Source organism: Ambystoma mexicanum, chromosome 2p, assembly GCF_040938575.1.
Source record: "Ambystoma mexicanum isolate Mex_15411 chromosome 2p, UKY_AmexF1_1, whole genome shotgun sequence".
Classification (NCBI taxonomy): domain Eukaryota; kingdom Metazoa; phylum Chordata; class Amphibia; order Caudata; family Ambystomatidae; genus Ambystoma; species Ambystoma mexicanum.
Window position 1 is genome coordinate 1,308,363,598 of NC_090923.1, and position 22,228 is coordinate 1,308,385,825.

Genomic DNA, 22,228 nt, shown 5'->3' on the forward strand with positions numbered 1-22,228 from the left:
GTGCACAACAAGGAGGAAAGTGATAATACTGAGTTTGGTAGAATGGGATAAAAAAAAAAAAAAAAAAGAAGCGTGCCACTTCTAAAAGTACAAGTCAAGAAACTGAAGGGGACAGGGCTGTTCATTCAGTCAAGAGGACTCACAAGTAAAAGGCTCCTGAGGCATTAGTGTTGAATTTGGCGCAAAATGTATTGTGTTGTCGTGTAATATGAATGAACATAAAATGTCAATCTTCAATAAAAAAAGATATATTAAAAAATAAAGACTTGCAAATTAAGAAAGTTTCTGTCCAGACATGTGCCTAAAATAGTGAATGCTTTACGAATGTGCGTGTCATCCTTTAGAGCAGGGGCCAATTTAATTTTCCCATTATCATTCCAATATTAGTACATGTGTTGCAGAAGCAAGCGCAAAGGGAGAGTCAATCAAACCATTGATTAGGACCTCTGGTCAAAGGTTTGCCATACCAAATGTCCTTATGTCAGAGGGCAGAAAGTCCAAACACCATTTAGATATCGGGTGATATGAAATGAAGAGGCAAACAACAATGAATAAGCATTCTTTGCTGCTGTATTGATCTGGTCCTAAAGGGTTTTAGTTTAATGCCAATTATATTTAAAGATATAAAGATTAATGCTCCAGGGTGCTTGCAAAATGACACCCCCTCCCCATCACAATGGCTGGCTGATGCAAGCCTGAGAGCATCACAACAGACCCATAGACATGAGAAAAACTCTGTACCTCTGAGTGTATGTGGGCCCATGGCTGTAACAAGGACAAGGCAAGAACAGGAGGTGGCTTAAAGCGTCAGCACCAGAGGCTGTCCGATTGAGCCCTGTAAGCAACAGATGTTGGACCATCCTTTAAAGGATTCTCAGGCTGATTTCAATTTTAACTTTGCAGCTGATTTAAGGATTGCTCAACCTTCGACCCACGTCTAGATTGCAAGGATAAGCCCTGGAAATCTTGTACAGCTTGTACTGGTGGGAGATGATGTGACTTTATCAACTGCAACGGGATATGAGGCATGTGTGCCACAAAAAGCAGGTCTAGGATTTTTTAAAAGAAAGCCGCTTTAAGAAGGGAACTTTGGGCAACCCCACTGAGAGCAAAAGTATGACACAAAAGGTAAGGGGTTCAGTGGGTCAAATGATAGCACATTTGACTGTGAGTCAGTTTATTGTAAGTCCAAATGCTACCTGCTTTGAAATTTTCCAGGCTTTTTGTCTCATTTCTTAACAGATCCATTCCTATGTACCTCTGTGCTTTGAACAGAGTTTTCATTGTAAGGGAGGGACATACAGTATACCTTCCTGGGCAGGGAAGACTCTATGTAAAAGCAAGAGTAGCAGACAGCTTAAAAGAATCACCAGCAGGACCCTCTAGACCTTCCCCAAAAAACATAAAATGATTTCTCTGCATACATGTGCATTGAACAGCGCAAGTAGTTTGGTTAATGTCAGTGGATAAATGTCACTTTCCCACAGTGCAGAACAAAATCTCTTGTACAGGCCCCTTCTGCAAAAGCATTACCACTGTAGAAAGCAGGGCAGGTGAGGCAGTGTACAGTCACCTCCGACACTTCACTCCTCTGATCGGCTACGATCGGCCAAGGACCTCTCTATGAGAGCTGAGGGTGGAATTTTCTGGTCCTCGGTAACTTAGGGAGACATGGCAAAAGGGATCCTCAATCAACGGCTCAGCCTTTGCTTTGTGGCCTGTCCATATATGTCTGTTCTCCAAATTACCTGCCGCTGCCCAGGTGTCAGCTGGTGACATGGAATGACCTCGCAGGAAGCAAACTGGCAGATGATTTGCATAGGCAAACCCCCTCTCCCTCTTTCTTAGCCCTGCTTACTCCACAGTAGCAAGTATCTGGGGAAAATATAGTGGTCGAGGTGGGGTAGTAGTAACTAGTAAATCTGGGGTGCTTGGCAACTTGTGGGGAACAACTGCAGAGCTCAGCGCCCAGAACTTTGTGGCACAGGGAGGAGGTCTGTGGGATTTCAGTAACTTGGAGGCATGCAACCTGGTCGGGAGTGCTTCAGGTCTCCTTCCATGCACGTTCCAAGCAACTCAACAAAGCATCAACAGGCTGCCATACCAGCCACAGAGCCCCTTTCCACATAAAGAAAATATGGTATTCGGGGGCTATGTGTTTGCATGGCAAAGATTTTAGGCTTTTAATTGTTTTCTCTCTCTCTCTGTCTCTCTCTCTCCTCCCTCCCTCCCTCCTTCCCATCCCCCACAACCCCCGCTCCCTCTCCCTACCATTAATTTTAAGTGTTCCTGCACTGCATCACATTGGTATTTCACAATGGGACTGTTTGAAAGTTACAGAAATCAAAAAAGAAATCAACCAACTAAAAGCAGCCAAATCCGGAGTACACTGCTCAGCCCCAATTAAAGATTAAGGCCTAGAAGCAAGTAAAGCTGTAGTTCAGAGCGATGTTTGCAAATAGCACCTTAAAGCAGTTTACGCTGGAGTGCACAACAAGGGGGAAAGTGTTAATACTGAGTTTGGTAGAATGGGATAAAAAAACAAAAGCAGCGTGCCACTTCTAAAAGTACAAGTCAAGAAATTGAAGGGGATGGGGCTGTTCATTCAGTCAATAGGACTCACAAGTAAAAGGCTCCAGAGTCATTAGTGTTGAATTTGGCGCAAAATGTATTGTGTTGTCGTGTAAAATGAATGAACATACAATTTCAATCTTCATTAAAAAAGATGTATTCAAAAATAAAGACTTGCAGATTAAGAAAGTTTTTGTCCTGTCGTGTGCCAAAAATAGTGAATGCTTTACGAATGTGCGTGTCATCCTTTGAAGCAGGGTCAAATTCAATTTTCCCATTTTCATTCCAATATTAGTACATGGGTTGCTGAGGCACATAGGAATGGATCTGTTAAGAAATGAAACAAAAAGCCTGGAAAAATGTTGAAACAGGTAGGATTTGGACTTACAATAAACTGACTCACAGTCAGATGTGCTATCCCTTGACCCACTAACCCCCTTGCCTTTTGTGTAATCCTTTTCCTCTCAGCAGTGTTGTCCAAAGTTCCCTACTTAAAGAGACTTTCTTATACAAAAGATCCTAGACCTGTTTTTTATGGCCCACATGCCTCATATCCCGTTGCTCTTGATAAACCCACGTCATCTCCCACCAATACAATCTGTAAAATATTTCAAGGGCATAGCCAAGGAAATTAGACGTGGGCCGAAGGTTGAGCAATCCTTAAACCAGCAGCAAAATTAACATTGAAATCAGCCTCAGAATCTCTTAAAGGATGGGCCAACATTGGTTGCTTGCAGGGCGCAATCGGACAGCCTCTGGTGCTGACGCCTTAAGGCAAGCGCAAAGGGAGAGCCAACCAAACCATTGATTAGGACCTCTGGACTTTCTGCTCTTTGACATAAGGACATTTGATATGGCAAACGTTTGACCAAACACCATTTAGATGTCGGATGGTATGGAATTAAGCGGCAAACAGCAATACATCAGCATTCTTTGCTGCTTTATTGATCTGGTCCTAAAGGGTTTGGTTTAATGCCAATTATATTTAAAGATTCATGCTCAAGGGTGCTTGCAAATCGACACCCCCTCCCCATCACGATGGCTGGGTGATGCAAGCGTGAGAGCATCACAGCAGACCCATAGACATGAGAAACACTCTGTACCTCTGAGTGTATGTGGGCCCATGGCTGGATCAAGGACAAGGCAAGAACAGGAGATGGCTTAAGGTGTCAGCACCCAGGCTGCCCCTTTGCACGCTGCCAGCAACAGATGTTGGCCCATCCTTTAAGAGATTCTGAGGCTGATTTCAATGTTAACTTTGCTGCTGATTAAAGGATTGCTCAACCTTCGACCTGCGTCTAGTTTGCTTGGCTAAGCCCTGAAAATCTTTTACAGCTTGTATTGGTGGGAGATGATGTGAGTTTATCAAGAGCAACGGGATATGAGGCATGTGTGCCACAAAATGCAGGTCTAGGATCTTTTATTTGAAAGCCACTTTGGAAAACCCTACTGAGAACAAAAGGATTACACAAAAGGAAAGGGGATCAGTGGGTCAGGGGATAGCACATCTGACTGTGAGTCAGTTAATTGTAAGCCCAAATCCTACCCGTTTCGACATTTTTCCAGACTTTTTGTTTCATTTCTTAACAGATCCATTCCTATGTACCTCTGTGCTTTCAACAGAGTTTTCATTGTAATGGAGGGACATACAGTATGCCTTAAACATGCCTGGGCAGGGAAGACTATGTAAAAGCAAGAGTAGCAGACAGCTTAATAAATCATCAGCAGGACCCTCTAGACCTTCCCCAAAAAACATAACATGATTTCTATGCATGTATGTGCGTTGAACAGCGCAAGTAATTTGGTTAATGTCAGTGGATAAATGTGACTTTCGCACAGCGCAGAACAAAATCACTTGTACAGGCCCCTTCTGCAAAAGCATTACCGCTACAGAAAGCAGTGAAAAGGTGAGGCAGTGTGCAGTCCCCCCTGACCCTTCACAGCCCTGATCGGCCACGATCGGCCAAGGACCTCTCTATGAGAGCTGAGGGTGGAATTTTTCTGGACCTCAGTAACTTAGGGAGACATGGCTAAAGGGATCCTCAATCAACGGCCCAGCCTTTGCTCTGTGGCCTGTCCGGATATGTCTGTTCTCCAAATTACCTGCCGCTGCCCAGGTGTCAGCTGGTGAGATGGAATGACCTCCCAGGAAGCACACTGGCAGATAATTTGCATAGGCACACCCCCTCTCCCTCTCCTTAGCCCTGCTTGCTCCACAGTAGCAAGTATCTGGGGAAAATATAGTGGTCGAGGTGGGGTAGCAGTAACTAGCAACTCTGAGAAAGTAAATCTGGGACACTTGGCGACCTGTGGGCAACAACTGCAGAGCTCAGTGCCCAGGACTTTGTGGCACAGGGAGGAGGTCTGTGGGATTTCAGTAACTTGGAGACATGCAACCTGGTCGGGAGTGCTTCAGGTCTCCTTCCTTGCATGTTCCAAGCAACTCAACAAAGCATCAACAGGCTGGGATACCAACCACAGAGCCCCTTCCCACTTGATTAAAAGGCCAAAATCTTTTCCATGCAAATACATAGCCCCCAAATACCATATTTTCTTTGTTTTCTCTCTCTCTGTCTCTCTCTCCTCCCTCTCTCCCTCCCTCACTCACTCCTTCCCACCCTCCCGCCCTCTCTCTTCCCCCCTACCCCCCCTCCCTCTCCCTACCATTAATTTTAGGTTTTCATGCACTGCAGCACATTGTCACAATGGTATTTCACAATGGGACTTTTTGAAAGTTACAGAAATCAAAAAAGAAATCAACCAACTAAAAGCAGCCAAATCCGGAGTACACTGCTCAGCCCCAATTAAAGATTAAGGCCCTGAAGCAAGTAAAGCTGTGGTTCAGAGCGATGTTTGCAAACAGCACCTTAAAGCAGTTTACGCTGGAGTGCACAACAAGGAGGAAAGTGATAATACTGAGTTTGGTAGAATGGGATAAAAAAAAAAAAAAAAAAGAAGCGTGCCACTTCTAAAAGTACAAGTCAAGAAACTGAAGGGGACAGGGCTGTTCATTCAGTCAAGAGGACTCACAAGTAAAAGGCTCCTGAGGCATTAGTGTTGAATTTGGCGCAAAATGTATTGTGTTGTCGTGTAATATGAATGAACATAAAATGTCAATCTTCAATAAAAAAAGATATATTAAAAAATAAAGACTTGCAAATTAAGAAAGTTTCTGTCCAGACATGTGCCTAAAATAGTGAATGCTTTACGAATGTGCGTGTCATCCTTTAGAGCAGGGGCCAATTTAATTTTCCCATTATCATTCCAATATTAGTACATGTGTTGCAGAAGCAAGCGCAAAGGGAGAGTCAATCAAACCATTGATTAGGACCTCTGGTCAAAGGTTTGCCATACCAAATGTCCTTATGTCAGAGGGCAGAAAGTCCAAACACCATTTAGATATCGGGTGATATGAAATGAAGAGGCAAACAACAATGAATAAGCATTCTTTGCTGCTGTATTGATCTGGTCCTAAAGGGTTTTAGTTTAATGCCAATTATATTTAAAGATATAAAGATTAATGCTCCAGGGTGCTTGCAAAATGACACCCCCTCCCCATCACAATGGCTGGCTGATGCAAGCCTGAGAGCATCACAACAGACCCATAGACATGAGAAAAACTCTGTACCTCTGAGTGTATGTGGGCCCATGGCTGTAACAAGGACAAGGCAAGAACAGGAGGTGGCTTAAAGCGTCAGCACCAGAGGCTGTCCGATTGAGCCCTGTAAGCAACAGATGTTGGACCATCCTTTAAAGGATTCTCAGGCTGATTTCAATTTTAACTTTGCAGCTGATTTAAGGATTGCTCAACCTTCGACCCACGTCTAGATTGCAAGGATAAGCCCTGGAAATCTTGTACAGCTTGTACTGGTGGGAGATGATGTGACTTTATCAACTGCAACGGGATATGAGGCATGTGTGCCACAAAAAGCAGGTCTAGGATTTTTTAAAAGAAAGCCGCTTTAAGAAGGGAACTTTGGGCAACCCCACTGAGAGCAAAAGTATGACACAAAAGGTAAGGGGTTCAGTGGGTCAAATGATAGCACATTTGACTGTGAGTCAGTTTATTGTAAGTCCAAATGCTACCTGCTTTGAAATTTTCCAGGCTTTTTGTCTCATTTCTTAACAGATCCATTCCTATGTACCTCTGTGCTTTGAACAGAGTTTTCATTGTAAGGGAGGGACATACAGTATACCTTCCTGGGCAGGGAAGACTCTATGTAAAAGCAAGAGTAGCAGACAGCTTAAAAGAATCACCAGCAGGACCCTCTAGACCTTCCCCAAAAAACATAAAATGATTTCTCTGCATACATGTGCATTGAACAGCGCAAGTAGTTTGGTTAATGTCAGTGGATAAATGTCACTTTCCCACAGTGCAGAACAAAATCTCTTGTACAGGCCCCTTCTGCAAAAGCATTACCACTGTAGAAAGCAGGGCAGGTGAGGCAGTGTACAGTCACCTCCGACACTTCACTCCTCTGATCGGCTACGATCGGCCAAGGACCTCTCTATGAGAGCTGAGGGTGGAATTTTCTGGTCCTCGGTAACTTAGGGAGACATGGCAAAAGGGATCCTCAATCAACGGCTCAGCCTTTGCTTTGTGGCCTGTCCATATATGTCTGTTCTCCAAATTACCTGCCGCTGCCCAGGTGTCAGCTGGTGACATGGAATGACCTCGCAGGAAGCAAACTGGCAGATGATTTGCATAGGCAAACCCCCTCTCCCTCTTTCTTAGCCCTGCTTACTCCACAGTAGCAAGTATCTGGGGAAAATATAGTGGTCGAGGTGGGGTAGTAGTAACTAGTAAATCTGGGGTGCTTGGCAACTTGTGGGGAACAACTGCAGAGCTCAGCGCCCAGAACTTTGTGGCACAGGGAGGAGGTCTGTGGGATTTCAGTAACTTGGAGGCATGCAACCTGGTCGGGAGTGCTTCAGGTCTCCTTCCATGCACGTTCCAAGCAACTCAACAAAGCATCAACAGGCTGCCATACCAGCCACAGAGCCCCTTTCCACATAAAGAAAATATGGTATTCGGGGGCTATGTGTTTGCATGGCAAAGATTTTAGGCTTTTAATTGTTTTCTCTCTCTCTCTGTCTCTCTCTCTCCTCCCTCCCTCCCTCCTTCCCATCCCCCACAACCCCCGCTCCCTCTCCCTACCATTAATTTTAAGTGTTCCTGCACTGCATCACATTGGTATTTCACAATGGGACTGTTTGAAAGTTACAGAAATCAAAAAAGAAATCAACCAACTAAAAGCAGCCAAATCCGGAGTACACTGCTCAGCCCCAATTAAAGATTAAGGCCTAGAAGCAAGTAAAGCTGTAGTTCAGAGCGATGTTTGCAAATAGCACCTTAAAGCAGTTTACGCTGGAGTGCACAACAAGGGGGAAAGTGTTAATACTGAGTTTGGTAGAATGGGATAAAAAAACAAAAGCAGCGTGCCACTTCTAAAAGTACAAGTCAAGAAATTGAAGGGGATGGGGCTGTTCATTCAGTCAATAGGACTCACAAGTAAAAGGCTCCAGAGTCATTAGTGTTGAATTTGGCGCAAAATGTATTGTGTTGTCGTGTAAAATGAATGAACATACAATTTCAATCTTCATTAAAAAAGATGTATTCAAAAATAAAGACTTGCAGATTAAGAAAGTTTTTGTCCTGTCGTGTGCCAAAAATAGTGAATGCTTTACGAATGTGCGTGTCATCCTTTGAAGCAGGGTCAAATTCAATTTTCCCATTTTCATTCCAATATTAGTACATGGGTTGCTGAGGCACATAGGAATGGATCTGTTAAGAAATGAAACAAAAAGCCTGGAAAAATGTTGAAACAGGTAGGATTTGGACTTACAATAAACTGACTCACAGTCAGATGTGCTATCCCTTGACCCACTGACCCCCTTGCCTTTTGTGTAATCCTTTTCCTCTCAGCAGTGTTGTCCAAAGTTCCCTACTTAAAGAGACTTTCTTATACAAAAGATCCTAGACCTGTTTTTTATGGCCCACATGCCTCATATCCCGTTGCTCTTGATAAACCCACGTCATCTCCCACCAATACAATCTGTAAAATATTTCAAGGGCATAGCCAAGGAAATTAGACGTGGGCCGAAGGTTGAGCAATCCTTAAACCAGCAGCAAAATTAACATTGAAATCAGCCTCAGAATCTCTTAAAGGATGGGCCAACATTGGTTGCTTGCAGGGCGCAATCGGACAGCCTCTGGTGCTGACGCCTTAAGGCAAGCGCAAAGGGAGAGCCAACCAAACCATTGATTAGGACCTCTGGACTTTCTGCTCTTTGACATAAGGACATTTGATATGGCAAACGTTTGACCAAACACCATTTAGATGTCGGATGGTATGGAATTAAGCGGCAAACAGCAATACATCAGCATTCTTTGCTGCTTTATTGATCTGGTCCTAAAGGGTTTGGTTTAATGCCAATTATATTTAAAGATTCATGCTCAAGGGTGCTTGCAAATCGACACCCCCTCCCCATCACGATGGCTGGGTGATGCAAGCGTGAGAGCATCACAGCAGACCCATAGACATGAGAAACACTCTGTACCTCTGAGTGTATGTGGGCCCATGGCTGGATCAAGGACAAGGCAAGAACAGGAGATGGCTTAAGGTGTCAGCACCCAGGCTGCCCCTTTGCACGCTGCCAGCAACAGATGTTGGCCCATCCTTTAAGAGATTCTGAGGCTGATTTCAATGTTAACTTTGCTGCTGATTAAAGGATTGCTCAACCTTCGACCTGCGTCTAGTTTGCTTGGCTAAGCCCTGAAAATCTTTTACAGCTTGTATTGGTGGGAGATGATGTGAGTTTATCAAGAGCAACGGGATATGAGGCATGTGTGCCACAAAATGCAGGTCTAGGATCTTTTATTTGAAAGCCACTTTGGAAAACCCTACTGAGAACAAAAGGATTACACAAAAGGAAAGGGGATCAGTGGGTCAGGGGATAGCACATCTGACTGTGAGTCAGTTAATTGTAAGCCCAAATCCTACCCGTTTCGACATTTTTCCAGACTTTTTGTTTCATTTCTTAACAGATCCATTCCTATGTACCTCTGTGCTTTCAACAGAGTTTTCATTGTAATGGAGGGACATACAGTATGCCTTAAACATGCCTGGGCAGGGAAGACTATGTAAAAGCAAGAGTAGCAGACAGCTTAATAAATCATCAGCAGGACCCTCTAGACCTTCCCCAAAAAACATAACATGATTTCTATGCATGTATGTGCGTTGAACAGCGCAAGTAATTTGGTTAATGTCAGTGGATAAATGTGACTTTCGCACAGCGCAGAACAAAATCACTTGTACAGGCCCCTTCTGCAAAAGCATTACCGCTACAGAAAGCAGTGAAAAGGTGAGGCAGTGTGCAGTCCCCCCTGACCCTTCACAGCCCTGATCGGCCACGATCGGCCAAGGACCTCTCTATGAGAGCTGAGGGTGGAATTTTTCTGGACCTCAGTAACTTAGGGAGACATGGCTAAAGGGATCCTCAATCAACGGCCCAGCCTTTGCTCTGTGGCCTGTCCGGATATGTCTGTTCTCCAAATTACCTGCCGCTGCCCAGGTGTCAGCTGGTGAGATGGAATGACCTCCCAGGAAGCACACTGGCAGATAATTTGCATAGGCACACCCCCTCTCCCTCTCCTTAGCCCTGCTTGCTCCACAGTAGCATGTATCTGGGGAAAATATAGTGGTCGAGGTGGGGTAGCAGTAACTAGCAACTCTGAGAAAGTAAATCTGGGACACTTGGCGACCTGTGGGCAACAACTGCAGAGCTCAGTGCCCAGGACTTTGTGGCACAGGGAGGAGGTCTGTGGGATTTCAGTAACTTGGAGACATGCAACCTGGTCGGGAGTGCTTCAGGTCTCCTTCCTTGCATGTTCCAAGCAACTCAACAAAGCATCAACAGGCTGAGATACCAACCACAGAGCCCCTTCCCACTTGATTAAAAGGCCAAAATCTTTTCCATGCAAATACATAGCCCCCAAATACCATATTTTCTTTGTTTTCTCTCTCTCTGTCTCTCTCTCCTCCCTCTCTCCCTCCCTCACTCACTCCTTCCCACCCTCTCTCTTCCCCCCTACCCCCCTCCCTCTCCCTACCATTAATTTTAGGTTTTCATGCACTGCAGCACATTGTCACAATGGTATTTCACAATGGGACTTTTTGAAAGTTACAGAAATCAAAAAAGAAATCAACCAACTAAACGCAGCCAAATCCGGAGTACACTGCTCAGCCCCAATTAAAGATTAAGGCCCTGAAGCAAGTAAAGCTGTGGTTCAGAGCAATGTTTGCAAACAGCACCTTAAAGCAGTTTACGCTGGAGTGCACAACAAGGAGGAAAGTGATAATACTGAGTTTGGTAGAATGGGATAAAAAAAAAAAAAAAGAAGCGTGCCACTTCTAAAAGTACAAGTCAAGAAACTGAAGGGGACAGGGCTGTTCATTCAGTCAAGAGGACTCACAAGTAAAAGGCTCCTGAGGCATTAGTGTTGAATTTGGCGCAAAATGTATTGTGTTGTCGTGTAATATGAATGAACATAAAATGTCAATCTTCAATAAAAAAAGATATATTAAAAAATAAAGACTTGCAAATTAAGAAAGTTTCTGTCCAGACATGTGCCTAAAATAGTGAATGCTTTACGAATGTGCGTGTCATCCTTTAGAGCAGGGGCCAATTTAATTTTCCCATTATCATTCCAATATTAGTACATGTGTTGCAGAAGCAAGCGCAAAGGGAGAGTCAATCAAACCATTGATTAGGACCTCTGGTCAAAGGTTTGCCATACCAAATGTCCTTATGTCAGAGGGCAGAAAGTCCAAACACCATTTAGATATCGGGTGATATGAAATGAAGAGGCAAACAACAATGAATAAGCATTCTTTGCTGCTGTATTGATCTGGTCCTAAAGGGTTTTAGTTTAATGCCAATTATATTTAAAGATATAAAGATTAATGCTCCAGGGTGCTTGCAAAATGACACCCCCTCCCCATCACAATGGCTGGCTGATGCAAGCCTGAGAGCATCACAACAGACCCATAGACATGAGAAAAACTCTGTACCTCTGAGTGTATGTGGGCCCATGGCTGTAACAAGGACAAGGCAAGAACAGGAGGTGGCTTAAAGCGTCAGCACCAGCGGCTGTCCGATTGAGCCCTGTAAGCAACAGATGTTGGACCATCCTTTAAAGGATTCTCAGGCTGATTTCAATTTTAACTTTGCAGCTGATTTAAGGATTGCTCAACCTTCGACCCACGTCTAGATTGCAAGGATAAGCCCTGGAAATCTTGTACAGCTTGTACTGGTGGGAGATGATGTGACTTTATCAACTGCAACGGGATATGAGGCATGTGTGCCACAAAAAGCAGGTCTAGGATTTTTTAAAAGAAAGCCGCTTTAAGAAGGGAACTTTGGGCAACCCCACTGAGAGCAAAAGTATGACACAAAAGGTAAGGGGTTCAGTGGGTCAAATGATAGCACATTTGACTGTGAGTCAGTTTATTGTAAGTCCAAATGCTACCTGCTTTGAAATTTTCCAGGCTTTTTGTCTCATTTCTTAACAGATCCATTCCTATGTACCTCTGTGCTTTGAACAGAGTTTTCATTGTAAGGGAGGGACATACAGTATACCTTCCTGGGCAGGGAAGACTCTATGTAAAAGCAAGAGTAGCAGACAGCTTAAAAGAATCACCAGCAGGACCCTCTAGACCTTCCCCAAAAAACATAAAATGATTTCTCTGCATACATGTGCATTGAACAGCGCAAGTAGTTTGGTTAATGTCAGTGGATAAATGTCACTTTCCCACAGTGCAGAACAAAATCTCTTGTACAGGCCCCTTCTGCAAAAGCATTACCACTGTAGAAAGCAGGGCAGGTGAGGCAGTGTACAGTCACCTCCGACACTTCACTCCTCTGATCGGCTACGATCGGCCAAGGACCTCTCTATGAGAGCTGAGGGTGGAATTTTCTGGTCCTCGGTAACTTAGGGAGACATGGCAAAAGGGATCCTCAATCAACGGCTCAGCCTTTGCTTTGTGGCCTGTCCATATATGTCTGTTCTCCAAATTACCTGCCGCTGCCCAGGTGTCAGCTGGTGAGATGGAATGACCTCGCAGGAAGCAAACTGGCAGATGATTTGCATAGGCAAACCCCCTCTCCCTCTTTCTTAGCCCTGCTTACTCCACAGTAGCAAGTATCTGGGGAAAATATAGTGGTCGAGGTGGGGTAGTAGTAACTAGTAAATCTGGGGTGCTTGGCAACTTGTGGGGAACAACTGCAGAGCTCAGCGCCCAGAACTTTGTGGCACAGGGAGGAGGTCTGTGGGATTTCAGTAACTTGGAGGCATGCAACCTGGTCGGGAGTGCTTCAGGTCTCCTTCCATGCACGTTCCAAGCAACTCAACAAAGCATCAACAGGCTGCCATACCAGCCACAGAGCCCCTTTCCACATAAAGAAAATATGGTATTCGGGGGCTATGTGTTTGCATGGCAAAGATTTTAGGCTTTTAATTGTTTTCTCTCTCTCTCTGTCTCTCTCTCTCCTCCCTCCCTCCCTCCTTCCCATCCCCCACAACCCCAGCTCCCTCTCCCTACCATTAATTTTAAGTGTTCCTGCACTGCATCACATTGTGACAATGGTATTTCACAATGGGACTGTTTGAAAGTTACAGAAATCAAAAAAGAAATCAACCAACTAAAAGCAGCCAAATCCGGAGTACACTGCTCAGCCCCAATTAAAGATTAAGGCCTAGAAGCAAGTAAAGCTGTAGTTCAGAGCGATGTTTGCAAATAGCACCTTAAAGCAGTTTACGCTGGAGTGCACAACAAGGGGGAAAGTGTTAATACTGAGTTTGGTAGAATGGGATAAAAAAACAAAAGCAGCGTGCCACTTCTAAAAGTACAAGTCAAGAAATTGAAGGGGATGGGGCTGTTCATTCAGTCAATAGGACTCACAAGTAAAAGGCTCCAGAGTCATTAGTGTTGAATTTGGCGCAAAATGTATTGTGTTGTCGTGTAAAATGAATGAACATACAATTTCAATCTTCATTAAAAAAGATGTATTCAAAAATAAAGACTTGCAGATTAAGAAAGTTTTTGTCCTGTCGTGTGCCAAAAATAGTGAATGCTTTACGAATGTGCGTGTCATCCTTTGAAGCAGGGTCAAATTCAATTTTCCCATTTTCATTCCAATATTAGTACATGGGTTGCTGAGGCACATAGGAATGGATCTGTTAAGAAATGAAACAAAAAGCCTGGAAAAATGTTGAAACAGGTAGGATTAGGACTTACAATAAACTGACTCACAGTCAGATGTGCTATCCCTTGACCCACTGACCCCCTTGCCTTTTGTGTAATCCTTTTCCTCTCAGCAGTGTTGTCCAAAGTTCCCTACTTAAAGAGACTTTCTTATACAAAAGATCCTAGACCTGTTTTTTATGGCCCACATGCCTCATATCCCGTTGCTCTTGATAAACCCACGTCATCTCCCACCAATACAATCTGTAAAATATTTCAAGGGCATAGCCAAGGAAATTAGACGTGGGCCGAAGGTTGAGCAATCCTTAAACCAGCAGCAAAATTAACATTGAAATCAGCCTCAGAATCTCTTAAAGGATGGGCCAACATTGGTTGCTTGCAGGGCGCAATCGGACAGCCTCTGGTGCTGACGCCTTAAGGCAAGCGCAAAGGGAGAGCCAACCAAACCATTGATTAGGACCTCTGGACTTTCTGCTCTTTGACATAAGGACATTTGATATGGCAAACGTTTGACCAAACACCATTTAGATGTCGGATGGTATGGAATTAAGCGGCAAACAGCAATACATCAGCATTCTTTGCTGCTTTATTGATCTGGTCCTAAAGGGTTTGGTTTAATGCCAATTATATTTAAAGATTCATGCTCAAGGGTGCTTGCAAATCGACACCCCCTCCCCATCACGATGGCTGGGTGATGCAAGCGTGAGAGCATCACAGCAGACCCATAGACATGAGAAACACTCTGTACCTCTGAGTGTATGTGGGCCCATGGCTGGATCAAGGACAAGGCAAGAACAGGAGATGGCTTAAGGTGTCAGCACCCAGGCTGCCCCTTTGCACGCTGCCAGCAACAGATGTTGGCCCATCCTTTAAGAGATTCTGAGGCTGATTTCAATGTTAACTTTGCTGCTGATTAAAGGATTGCTCAACCTTCGACCTGCGTCTAGTTTGCTTGGCTAAGCCCTGAAAATCTTTTACAGCTTGTATTGGTGGGAGATGATGTGAGTTTATCAAGAGCAACGGGATATGAGGCATGTGTGCCACAAAATGCAGGTCTAGGATCTTTTATTTGAAAGCCACTTTGGAAAACCCTACTGAGAACAAAAGGATTACACAAAAGGAAAGGGGATCAGTGGGTCAGGGGATAGCACATCTGACTGTGAGTCAGTTAATTGTAAGCCCAAATCCTACCCGTTTCGACATTTTTCCAGACTTTTTGTTTCATTTCTTAACAGATCCATTCCTATGTACCTCTGTGCTTTCAACAGAGTTTTCATTGTAATGGAGGGACATACAGTATGCCTTAAACATGCCTGGGCAGGGAAGACTATGTAAAAGCAAGAGTAGCAGACAGCTTAATAAATCATCAGCAGGACCCTCTAGACCTTCCCCAAAAAACATAACATGATTTCTATGCATGTATGTGCGTTGAACAGCGCAAGTAATTTGGTTAATGTCAGTGGATAAATGTGACTTTCGCACAGCGCAGAACAAAATCACTTGTACAGGCCCCTTCTGCAAAAGCATTACCGCTACAGAAAGCAGTGAAAAGGTGAGGCAGTGTGCAGTCCCCCCTGACCCTTCACAGCCCTGATCGGCCACGATCGGCCAAGGACCTCTCTATGAGAGCTGAGGGTGGAATTTTTCTGGACCTCAGTAACTTAGGGAGACATGGCTAAAGGGATCCTCAATCAACGGCCCAGCCTTTGCTCTGTGGCCTGTCCGGATATGTCTGTTCTCCAAATTACCTGCCGCTGCCCAGGTGTCAGCTGGTGAGATGGAATGACCTCCCAGGAAGCACACTGGCAGATAATTTGCATAGGCACACCCCCTCTCCCTCTCCTTAGCCCTGCTTGCTCCACAGTAGCAAGTATCTGGGGAAAATATAGTGGTCGAGGTGGGGTAGCAGTAACTAGCAACTCTGAGAAAGTAAATCTGGGACACTTGGCGACCTGTGGGCAACAACTGCAGAGCTCAGTGCCCAGGACTTTGTGGCACAGGGAGGAGGTCTGTGGGATTTCAGTAACTTGGAGACATGCAACCTGGTCGGGAGTGCTTCAGGTCTCCTTCCTTGCATGTTCCAAGCAACTCAACAAAGCATCAACAGGCTGGGATACCAACCACAGAGCCCCTTCCCACTTGATTAAAAGGCCAAAATCTTTTCCATGCAAATACATAGCCCCCAAATACCATATTTTCTTTGTTTTCTCTCTCTCTGTCTCTCTCTCCTCCCTCTCTCCCTCCCTCACTCACTCCTTCCCACCCTCCCGCCCTCTCTCTTCCCCCCTACCCCCCCTCCCTCTCCCTACCATTAATTTTAGGTTTTCATGCACTGCAGCACATTGTCACAATGGTATTTCACAATGGGACTTTTTGAAAGTTACAGAAATCAAAAAAGAAATCAACCAACTAAAAGCAGCCAAATCCGGAGTACACTGCTCAGCCCCAATTAAAGATTAAGGCCCTGAAGCAAGTAAAGCTGTGGTTCAGAGCGATGTTTGCAAACAGCACCTTAAAGCAGTTTACGCTGGAGTGCACAACAAGGAGGAAAGTGATAATACTGAGTTTGGTAGAATGGGATAAAAAAAAAAAAAAAAAAGAAGCGTGCCACTTCTAAAAGTACAAGTCAAGAAACTGAAGGGGACAGGGCTGTTCATTCAGTCAAGAGGACTCACAAGTAAAAGGCTCCTGAGGCATTAGTGTTGAATTTGGCGCAAAATGTATTGTGTTGTCGTGTAATATGAATGAACATAAAATGTCAATCTTCAATAAAAAAAGATATATTAAAAAATAAAGACTTGCAAATTAAGAAAGTTTCTGTCCAGACATGTGCCTAAAATAGTGAATGCTTTACGAATGTGCGTGTCATCCTTTAGAGCAGGGGCCAATTTAATTTTCCCATTATCATTCCAATATTAGTACATGTGTTGCAGAAGCAAGCGCAAAGGGAGAGTCAATCAAACCATTGATTAGGACCTCTGGTCAAAGGTTTGCCATACCAAATGTCCTTATGTCAGAGGGCAGAAAGTCCAAACACCATTTAGATATCGGGTGATATGAAATGAAGAGGCAAACAACAATGAATAAGCATTCTTTGCTGCTGTATTGATCTGGTCCTAAAGGGTTTTAGTTTAATGCCAATTATATTTAAAGATATAAAGATTAATGCTCCAGGGTGCTTGCAAAATGACACCCCCTCCCCATCACAATGGCTGGCTGATGCAAGCCTGAGAGCATCACAACAGACCCATAGACATGAGAAAAACTCTGTACCTCTGAGTGTATGTGGGCCCATGGCTGTAACAAGGACAAGGCAAGAACAGGAGGTGGCTTAAAGCGTCAGCACCAGAGGCTGTCCGATTGAGCCCTGTAAGCAACAGATGTTGGACCATCCTTTAAAGGATTCTCAGGCTGATTTCAATTTTAACTTTGCAGCTGATTTAAGGATTGCTCAACCTTCGACCCACGTCTAGATTGCAAGGATAAGCCCTGGAAATCTTGTACAGCTTGTACTGGTGGGAGATGATGTGACTTTATCAACTGCAACGGGATATGAGGCATGTGTGCCACAAAAAGCAGGTCTAGGATTTTTTAAAAGAAAGCCGCTTTAAGAAGGGAACTTTGGGCAACCCCACTGAGAGCAAAAGTATGACACAAAAGGTAAGGGGTTCAGTGGGTCAAATGATAGCACATTTGACTGTGAGTCAGTTTATTGTAAGTCCAAATGCTACCTGCTTTGAAATTTTCCAGGCTTTTTGTCTCATTTCTTAACAGATCCATTCCTATGTACCTCTGTGCTTTGAACAGAGTTTTCATTGTAAGGGAGGGACATACAGTATACCTTCCTGGGCAGGGAAGACTCTATGTAAAAGCAAGAGTAGCAGACAGCTTAAAAGAATCACCAGCAGGACCCTCTAGACCTTCCCCAAAAAACATAAAATGATTTCTCTGCATACATGTGCATTGAACAGCGCAAGTAGTTTGGTTAATGTCAGTGGATAAATGTCACTTTCCCACAGTGCAGAACAAAATCTCTTGTACAGGCCCCTTCTGCAAAAGCATTACCACTGTAGAAAGCAGGGCAGGTGAGGCAGTGTACAGTCACCTCCGACACTTCACTCCTCTGATCGGCTACGATCGGCCAAGGACCTCTCTATGAGAGCTGAGGGTGGAATTTTCTGGTCCTCGGTAACTTAGGGAGACATGGCAAAAGGGATCCTCAATCAACGGCTCAGCCTTTGCTTTGTGGCCTGTCCATATATGTCTGTTCTCCAAATTACCTGCCGCTGCCCAGGTGTCAGCTGGTGACATGGAATGACCTCGCAGGAAGCAAACTGGCAGATGATTTGCATAGGCAAACCCCCTCTCCCTCTTTCTTAGCCCTGCTTACTCCACAGTAGCAAGTATCTGGGGAAAATATAGTGGTCGAGGTGGGGTAGTAGTAACTAGTAAATCTGGGGTGCTTGGCAACTTGTGGGGAACAACTGCAGAGCTCAGCGCCCAGAACTTTGTGGCACAGGGAGGAGGTCTGTGGGATTTCAGTAACTTGGAGGCATGCAACCTGGTCGGGAGTGCTTCAGGTCTCCTTCCATGCACGTTCCAAGCAACTCAACAAAGCATCAACAGGCTGCCATACCAGCCACAGAGCCCCTTTCCACATAAAGAAAATATGGTATTCGGGGGCTATGTGTTTGCATGGCAAAGATTTTAGGCTTTTAATTGTTTTCTCTCTCTCTCTGTCTCTCTCTCTCCTCCCTCCCTCCCTCCTTCCCATCCCCCACAACCCCCGCTCCCTCTCCCTACCATTAATTTTAAGTGTTCCTGCACTGCATCACATTGGTATTTCACAATGGGACTGTTTGAAAGTTACAGAAATCAAAAAAGAAATCAACCAACTAAAAGCAGCCAAATCCGGAGTACACTGCTCAGCCCCAATTAAAGATTAAGGCCTAGAAGCAAGTAAAGCTGTAGTTCAGAGCGATGTTTGCAAATAGCACCTTAAAGCAGTTTACGCTGGAGTGCACAACAAGGGGGAAAGTGTTAATACTGAGTTTGGTAGAATGGGATAAAAAAACAAAAGCAGCGTGCCACTTCTAAAAGTACAAGTCAAGAAATTGAAGGGGATGGGGCTGTTCATTCAGTCAATAGGACTCACAAGTAAAAGGCTCCAGAGTCATTAGTGTTGAATTTGGCGCAAAATGTATTGTGTTGTCGTGTAAAATGAATGAACATACAATTTCAATCTTCATTAAAAAAGATGTATTCAAAAATAAAGACTTGCAGATTAAGAAAGTTTTTGTCCTGTCGTGTGCCAAAAATAGTGAATGCTTTACGAATGTGCGTGTCATCCTTTGAAGCAGGGTCAAATTCAATTTTCCCATTTTCATTCCAATATTAGTACATGGGTTGCTGAGGCACATAGGAATGGATCTGTTAAGAAATGAAACAAAAAGCCTGGAAAAATGTTGAAACAGGTAGGATTTGGACTTACAATAAACTGACTCACAGTCAGATGTGCTATCCCTTGACCCACTGACCCCCTTGCCTTTTGTGTAATCCTTTTCCTCTCAGCAGTGTTGTCCAAAGTTCCCTACTTAAAGAGACTTTCTTATACAAAAGATCCTAGACCTGTTTTTTATGGCCCACATGCCTCATATCCCGTTGCTCTTGATAAACCCACGTCATCTCCCACCAATACAATCTGTAAAATATTTCAAGGGCATAGCCAAGGAAATTAGACGTGGGCCGAAGGTTGAGCAATCCTTAAACCAGCAGCAAAATTAACATTGAAATCAGCTTCAGAATCTCTTAAAGGATGGGCCAACATTGGTTGCTTGCAGGGCGCAATCGGACAGCCTCTGGTGCTGACGCCTTAAGGCAAGCGCAAAGGGAGAGCCAACCAAACCATTGATTAGGACCTCTGGACTTTCTGCTCTTTGACATAAGGACATTTGATATGGCAAACGTTTGACCAAACACCATTTAGATGTCGGATGGTATGGAATTAAGCGGCAAACAGCAATACATCAGCATTCTTTGCTGCTTTATTGATCTGGTCCTAAAGGGTTTGGTTTAATGCCAATTATATTTAAAGATTCATGCTCAAGGGTGCTTGCAAATCGACACCCCCTCCCCATCACGATGGCTGGGTGATGCAAGCGTGAGAGCATCACAGCAGACCCATAGACATGAGAAACACTCTGTACCTCTGAGTGTATGTGGGCCCATGGCTGGATCAAGGACAAGGCAAGAACAGGAGATGGCTTAAGGTGTCAGCACCCAGGCTGCCCCTTTGCACGCTGCCAGCAACAGATGTTGGCCCATCCTTTAAGAGATTCTGAGGCTGATTTCAATGTTAACTTTGCTGCTGATTAAAGGATTGCTCAACCTTCGACCTGCGTCTAGTTTGCTTGGCTAAGCCCTGAAAATCTTTTACAGCTTGTATTGGTGGGAGATGATGTGAGTTTATCAAGAGCAACGGGATATGAGGCATGTGTGCCACAAAATGCAGGTCTAGGATCTTTTATTTGAAAGCCACTTTGGAAAACCCTACTGAGAACAAAAGGATTACACAAAAGGAAAGGGGATCAGTGGGTCAGGGGATAGCACATCTGACTGTGAGTCAGTTAATTGTAAGCCCAAATCCTACCCGTTTCGACATTTTTCCAGACTTTTTGTTTCATTTCTTAACAGATCCATTCCTATGTACCTCTGTGCTTTCAACAGAGTTTTCATTGTAATGGAGGGACATACAGTATGCCTTAAACATGCCTGGGCAGGGAAGACTATGTAAAAGCAAGAGTAGCAGACAGCTTAATAAATCATCAGCAGGACCCTCTAGACCTTCCCCAAAAAACATAACATGATTTCTATGCATGTATGTGCGTTGAACAGCGCAAGTAATTTGGTTAATGTCAGTGGATAAATGTGACTTTCGCACAGCGCAGAACAAAATCACTTGTACAGGCCCCTTCTGCAAAAGCATTACCGCTACAGAAAGCAGTGAAAAGGTGAGGCAGTGTGCAGTCCCCCCTGACCCTTCACAGCCCTGATCGGCCACGATCGGCCAAGGACCTCTCTATGAGAGCTGAGGGTGGAATTTTTCTGGACCTCAGTAACTTAGGGAGACATGGCTAAAGGGATCCTCAATCAACGGCCCAGCCTTTGCTCTGTGGCCTGTCCGGATATGTCTGTTCTCCAAATTACCTGCCGCTGCCCAGGTGTCAGCTGGTGAGATGGAATGACCTCCCAGGAAGCACACTGGCAGATAATTTGCATAGGCACACCCCCTCTCCCTCTCCTTAGCCCTGCTTGCTCCACAGTAGCATGTATCTGGGGAAAATATAGTGGTCGAGGTGGGGTAGCAGTAACTAGCAACTCTGAGAAAGTAAATCTGGGACACTTGGCGACCTGTGGGCAACAACTGCAGAGCTCAGTGCCCAGGACTTTGTGGCACAGGGAGGAGGTCTGTGGGATTTCAGTAACTTGGAGACATGCAACCTGGTCGGGAGTGCTTCAGGTCTCCTTCCTTGCATGTTCCAAGCAACTCAACAAAGCATCAACAGGCTGAGATACCAACCACAGAGCCCCTTCCCACTTGATTAAAAGGCCAAAATCTTTTCCATGCAAATACATAGCCCCCAAATACCATATTTTCTTTGTTTTCTCTCTCTCTGTCTCTCTCTCCTCCCTCTCTCCCTCCCTCACTCACTCCTTCCCACCCTCTCTCTTCCCCCCTACCCCCCTCCCTCTCCCTACCATTAATTTTAGGTTTTCATGCACTGCAGCACATTGTCACAATGGTATTTCACAATGGGACTTTTTGAAAGTTACAGAAATCAAAAAAGAAATCAACCAACTAAACGCAGCCAAATCCGGAGTACACTGCTCAGCCCCAATTAAAGATTAAGGCCCTGAAGCAAGTAAAGCTGTGGTTCAGAGCAATGTTTGCAAACAGCACCTTAAAGCAGTTTACGCTGGAGTGCACAACAAGGAGGAAAGTGATAATACTGAGTTTGGTAGAATGGGATAAAAAAAAAAAAAAAGAAGCGTGCCACTTCTAAAAGTACAAGTCAAGAAACTGAAGGGGACAGGGCTGTTCATTCAGTCAAGAGGACTCACAAGTAAAAGGCTCCTGAGGCATTAGTGTTGAATTTGGCGCAAAATGTATTGTGTTGTCGTGTAATATGAATGAACATAAAATGTCAATCTTCAATAAAAAAAGATATATTAAAAAATAAAGACTTGCAAATTAAGAAAGTTTCTGTCCAGACATGTGCCTAAAATAGTGAATGCTTTACGAATGTGCGTGTCATCCTTTAGAGCAGGGGCCAATTTAATTTTCCCATTATCATTCCAATATTAGTACATGTGTTGCAGAAGCAAGCGCA

The 22,228-nt window shown here is 44.4% G+C and overlaps 5 non-coding genes across 5 annotated transcripts; all 5 read right to left on the reverse strand.

The window, feature by feature from the left end:
• Positions 1 to 302: 302 nt before the first annotated feature.
• Positions 303 to 409, reverse strand: LOC138568013 (U6 spliceosomal RNA). The gene has a single exon (XR_011302388.1). It is a non-coding gene; the product is annotated as a U6 spliceosomal RNA (small nuclear RNA).
• Positions 410 to 5,760: 5,351 nt separating this feature from the next.
• Positions 5,761 to 5,867, reverse strand: LOC138568014 (U6 spliceosomal RNA). Its single transcript, XR_011302389.1, has one exon. It is a non-coding gene; the product is annotated as a U6 spliceosomal RNA (small nuclear RNA).
• A 5,339-nt stretch (positions 5,868 to 11,206) lies between these two features.
• On the reverse strand, positions 11,207 to 11,313 carry LOC138568015 (U6 spliceosomal RNA). The gene has a single exon (XR_011302390.1). It is a non-coding gene; the product is annotated as a U6 spliceosomal RNA (small nuclear RNA).
• Positions 11,314 to 16,672: 5,359 nt separating this feature from the next.
• Positions 16,673 to 16,779, reverse strand: LOC138568016 (U6 spliceosomal RNA). The gene has a single exon (XR_011302391.1). It is a non-coding gene; the product is annotated as a U6 spliceosomal RNA (small nuclear RNA).
• A 5,339-nt stretch (positions 16,780 to 22,118) lies between these two features.
• On the reverse strand, positions 22,119 to 22,225 carry LOC138568017 (U6 spliceosomal RNA). Its single transcript, XR_011302392.1, has one exon. It is a non-coding gene; the product is annotated as a U6 spliceosomal RNA (small nuclear RNA).
• Positions 22,226 to 22,228: the final 3 nt, after the last annotated feature.